The sequence below is a fragment of the Azolla caroliniana genome, unplaced genomic scaffold, assembly GCF_043228905.1.
Source record: "Azolla caroliniana isolate FFs.n. ecotype wild unplaced genomic scaffold, voAzoCaro1.0.p SCAF_18, whole genome shotgun sequence".
Taxonomy (NCBI): domain Eukaryota; kingdom Viridiplantae; phylum Streptophyta; class Polypodiopsida; order Salviniales; family Salviniaceae; genus Azolla; species Azolla caroliniana.
This window is the reverse complement of record NW_028230453.1, coordinates 11,771,437-11,777,436: the sequence shown is the minus strand read 5'-3', so window position 1 is coordinate 11,777,436 and position 6,000 is coordinate 11,771,437.

The window sequence follows — 6,000 nt, the reverse complement described above, 5'->3', positions numbered from 1 at the left end:
TCTTTAGATTCTCCATCTCCTTCAGCAGCTGCTCCACCGTAGACGCGTCGACTCCCTTCTCGGCCGTAATCTCCCGAGCCCTCGGTTGATGGTCTTCCAGTCCCGTTCTCGGTTTCGGAATCGGTTCCGAAACCCTCTTTTCTTCGTTGGCAAGCCATTGCCCCCTCTTCGTGTACCGCGCGACGATATCCCGCACGCTTTCCCATGTTTCGGTGAGGCCGCTTTCGGTGGTCGTGTCCTCAAGAAGCACTCCGAGATCTTTCCGGTCCCGGACGTCCACAGCTCGCAAAAACATGATGACTTTGTCCGGTGCAAGAATAGTTTGATCTCTCGCGGACAACCTCCCGAACCGACTTTCGAATGTCGAAAACACTTCGAGGACCTTCAGCCCCTTACCTGACGTTTCCACCCAATCCTCGAATCCCCTCCGCGTTGCCTTGGAGGAGTCCTCGATGGCAAACGTGGTCTTTAACGCCTCTTCGAATGCTTCCCACGTCGGATTTTGTTGTTGCAACCCGTGGATACTCCCTTGAAGCCCGTCGGTCGCCACCCGGTTAAAGGATGTCACTTGCAGTCCTTCCGAAGCCCGGCACCGGAGCATCTCCGCCTTGTAGTCCTGCAAATATCGCGACACATCCTTACCATTAAATTGCCCGTTGCGTTGCACGAGCCGCTCTACTGATGCCGAAATCTCCGACATCGTGCGTTGTTCTTGAAGCATCCGTTCGAACATCGCCATCATATTGTTAGCTTGTTGAGCCTCCATCTCCTTGCCACCCGTCTTCACGTCGGGTTCACCAACTGTGTCGTGCCTTTCGGCTCCGGATCGTTGCGTGAGTCGGGTGGGAACCACAGAGGTCTTGGACTAGGAGAAAGAAGTTCGTGAGATAGAGATTAATTATGAATAAATAGCGAAGAGAAAGATAAGAAACTCGTGAATCACACGAGTATACTATATTAATTGGTACTTAGGGTGTTAAGAGAGAAGTAGATGTATAAATCGTGAATCCCACGAATAATTTTTGTATTGATTAATACTTAATCCAAATAATCAACAACCCTTTACATATTTCTCTCCTCCTTATATAAGGAAGGAAGAGCTAAGCATGGCTTCATGCTTTTTTATTTTTACAAAAAGTGTTCATGTCCACTAAATGTGCATGTGATGCTTTTTTATTTCCTAAGTATAGGGCTCATGCACGCTAGATGTGCATGAGTTATTTTTAGTGTCTCGTCTTTTTCATATATTAAAAAAATACACGATTTACCTTTTAATAAAGGTATGCATAAATAAAGGTCTTATACATATTAAATCTATATTTAAAACACTTAAGATAATTTAATGTAATGGTAAGGTTGGGGTTTGTCAACGTGGAGGTGCAGAGTTCAAATCACGCCTTGCGCAGTAGTGAGTATTTCCTTTCTTTTTACATTTATGTCTCTTTATCCGGCTCTTCCTTGCCGGTATGCCGTTTTCTTCCTTGCCGGTATGCCGTTTTTCCTCCTTGCCGGTATGCCGTTTTCCTCCTTGTCGGTATGCCGTTTTCTTCCGGTTCTCACCGAGCACTCCATTCTCTATCCGGAGGGACAAAAATATAATTTCCACATAGTGTGCAACCTACACTACGACAGCGGGAGCTAATAAATCAGAAGATTGTGGAGCTTGAGCATTGTCCGACATCAAGGCGCTTGGAGCAGAACAACTACAACAACACCTTCGACGACTAGGAGTTGGCCCAATACCAAGTGAACTCAATGGCTTGATCATTGAGGGGGGTGTGTTAGATATAAGCAATGATCAACCTGAAGTTGTAAATCTATCCCCATATGTGCTCTTAGAGTGCACATTTTGTGATAGTGCCCCAAATGAGGAGTGGCTAGTGTGCAACTCGACCATATGGGTTGATAAGGTGTTAATCTAGGAAACCGTAGATGTGTAGGACACAATGTATTTAGGAAAGAGCGAAATAGGTAATAGGATTGGCTAATCAAGTCAACTAGAACATTTTGTGGGCAAGTTACGATGTACTTAGTCTTAAGTATATGCCATTGACTTCAAGATAAGTACTATCTAGCACTGGCCTATATCTAGGGAACTAGGTCATATTAAATGCCAAGTTAGTTGATAGAAAAGGAATATCTCCACTACTATCAACTGACTTGCACATTTAATGTTATACTTAGACCAAACATAGAATATAATCCACTTTCTTACGCAATGGTTGGATTGATCATCAGTCCCCACTAATTTTGTAATGAGCTGGTCCATATCCTATCTAAGCTCTAAGGTGTGAGCGCATGGGTAAACTACCATTGTGAGCTACTCTCATATGTAATAGAAGTTTTGTTTTTATATATCCATCTCTGTAATTGTAATTCTATATACGTATCTAATCTATTCTCAATATTTCTAACAAAGAGCAATGTCGAAAGCTCCAACGGAAAGAGCATGACAACAAAACCAAAATTGCAGGCCATAAAGGTCAAATTTCTGATGGCCTTGAGGTCTATACACATCATTTAAGTAATTATAAATGTCATTTCCTTCACTATGTATTGGGACCTAGTTATTTACTACTTTCAAACGGATATATCAATGGATCTCCCGTACAATTTTTATTTGATTCAGGAAGCTCACACAACTTTGTGAATGATCGTTTGGTTCAAATATGGGGAATCCAACCCACCGTAAGTGATCACACCTATAAGGTGCAGTTGGCTGATGGAAGAGTACAATACATAAACGGGGCGATTCATTCATTAGGAATTTCTATTGATACTTATATAGAGGAAGTAGACTTCCATGTAATGAATCTTTATACCATTGATTAATATTGGGTGGGTTATCCCTGGTTTTATAATAAAAACTCTTCTTTATCTATTGATTGGGTTCACCATTCTATTACCTTTGTAGTGAACAATTGTACTCATTTTATTCAATGTGTAAAAAAACAATCTCTTTTGATTGTTTCCTCTCCATCAATATCCGAGTTGTCTTGTTCTTCTTTATTTTATTGTGTACTTGATCTGAACATTCATGTTTATAATATTGATAGTGTTTCGGGTCATTTATCATATTTTGAACAACACCAACTCGATGAAATCTTAAATGATTTTTGTGATGTTTTCCCGAGTGAACTACCACATGGGTTACCTCCGAAACGTAATATAGACCATCATATAGACATTGTACCTGGTGTTCCACCAATAAGTATACCTCTGTATCGCTTAAGTCGATCCGAAGAGGATGAGGTATCTAAGCAACTCAAGAACTATTTACAAATGGGTTATATACGTTATAGTAAATCTCCATGGAGTGCAAATGTTCTCTTGGTAAAAAAGAAAGATGGCACATGGCGTATGTGTATTAATTATCGACGCTTGAATAAAGTGACGATCAAGAATTCATATCCACTGTCCCGGGCTGACGATCTAATTGACCGTCTCCGAGGAGCTCGATATTTTACAAAACTTGATCTCCGTACAAGCTACCATCAAATTCGTATAAGTGACGAAGATGTTCCTAAAACGGTATTTTGTACGCGCTATGGCCATTACGAGTTTTTGGTCATGCCTTTCAGTTTGACCAATGCTCTGGCCACATTTCAACAAGAAATGAATGACATCTTCCAAGAACAACTTGGAAAATTTGTCGTTATTTCCTTGGATGATATTCTAGTTTATAGTTGTACATTAGAAGGACATTCTAAACATGTATGCTTTATTTTACAAACATTGCGTGACAAACAGTTTTACACGAAGATCTCAAAATGAGAGTTCTTCAAGAAATCAATTACTTATCTCTGACATCTCATAACTGAATGAGGAGTTGAAATTGATCCTTCTCGCATCGCGAAAGTCAAACTTTGATCCACTCTTCAGAATATTTGAGAAGTTCGATCATTCCTTGGGTTTATCCGGTTTTTACAAAAATCTCTTTGCAATTATTCCCAATTGACGACATCGTTTACTGATCTTCTAAAAGGTCAAATGCATAAGTCTACAAAACCTATTGTATGGAATTCTACACTAGACCTCGCCTTTAAGGAACTCAAGGACCTAGTATGCAAGGCTCCTTTGCTTCTTTTACCAGATCCCTCAAAACCTTTTCAGGTTGAAACCGACACAAGTGATTATGCTATAGGTGTCGTCCTATATCAAGATGGTAAACCAATAGCATTTGAGAGTAAGAAACTTGATTCTACTCAGTGTCGGTATACCGTGCAAGAAAAGCAATTATTTGTAGTTATTTATGCGCTAAAGTCATGGTGCCATTATCTTTATGGAAATCGTTTTGTGGTAACTACGGACCACGAGTCCTTGAAATATTTTTTTGACCAATAAGACCTCAAATGTCGTAAGGCACAATGGGCTGATCTCATCTAGGACTTTGATTTTTCCATATGATACCGTAAAGGTTCCATGAACACTGTCGCTGATGCACTGAGTCGCATCCGTGAAGTTAACATGCTTAGCTTCATTGAAATAACATCATATCTTTATAATCACCTTCGAGGAAAGTATCGTGATGATAGTTATTTTGTAAAATATTGGACAAGAGTTGAGTCTAGAACAGACATCACCACAACCTCGAAGGAATCCTTCCACATTTCTCACAAATTGCTCTATCGTAATGGGAAGGTTTGTGTTCCAGATTTTCTTGAGGTCAAAAAAAGAATTCTTTTTAATGCCATGATGCACCCTCAGCAAGGCACCTTGGAATACATCGCACACTAGTTCTTATCTCCACTAAATTTTACTGGCCTAAGATGTGTCCTGACATACATAGTGTAAAAACGAAGGTGCGGAAGCGTTAGACAACCGGCTTAGCCAAATAGCAACAGAGAGAGAGAGAGAGAGAGAGAGAGAGAGATTAACACACAAAAGGTACGCAGGAGAGACAGAGAAAGAGCAAAACAACTTAAATCTATTATCAACAACTCTATAAAATTCTTTGTACATACAACGTGCTCAACAACACTATTATACAAGTCCTAAGAGGACTGACAGAACTATGGGGTACTTCAATGGTCACAGAAGCATCTGACACTAACTACGAGACATTAGCTACCTAGTAGTCTAGGCTGCTACTAGGCTTACGGTTACTACTAGATCCGGCTAACCGGCTCCCCAGCTCCCCAGCTCACTTGCTTACCGGTTCACCGATCCGGCTCATCCTTCCGAATGCCGATCCGGCTCAAGCTTATTCAGCCAATCCGGATCCGGTTGAGCTTGCTGCTCAACACTCCCCCTCAAGCTCAACTTGAGGTCGGATCGTAGTGTCAGTCTCCATGGCAGTCAGTCCTTCCACCCGGTTCCTTTTGGTGTCACTCCGCCTCGCTTGCGCTCCTTGTCTGGTCCAATCCCATTTGCCGCGACCCTTCTGATTCTGTGCACCTCGACCTCCTCGGTCGGCTTGTCTGCTCAACAGGCCCAATTCAGCTCCCTCGCTGTTGTGACTTTGGCGCTTGCCGATTCGCCGATTCCTTCGTGTTGGCGTCGACTTTCGCGGCCTTCTCGTCCTCTTGGCCTTGAATTGATCCAGTTCTTCCGAATCCGTCTGTTGAACCGAATTGGCTGTCTCCGATTCGTTCCAGCTCTTGTCCGAATCGGTCGCTCCCGATTCGTCTTCCGGTTTCAGGCCCTTCACCACATCGGACCATGTTCGGGTCTTGGCCTTCTTCTTCCGGTCGGCTCTGTCCTTCTTGACTCTGTCGCCGTTGCCACTTGTTCCGACTTGTTCGGATGTGTCAACTTCCTTTGTCAACTTGGCTCCTTTCTTCTTCTTGTCTCTCCCTTTGTCGGTTCTTCCCTCACCGACGCAATCGGCAATTTCTTTGCCTTTGCTCGTTCCGGTGTCTTTGCCCGTTCTCCCCCTCAAGTGTGGCACATTGAGATGCTGAACACCAAGCAACTTGTTCGATCCGAGCAGTTTGGTGAAGATGTCGGCAACTTGCCGATCCATATGAACATACCGAAGTTCAACTTCACCACTCAGGA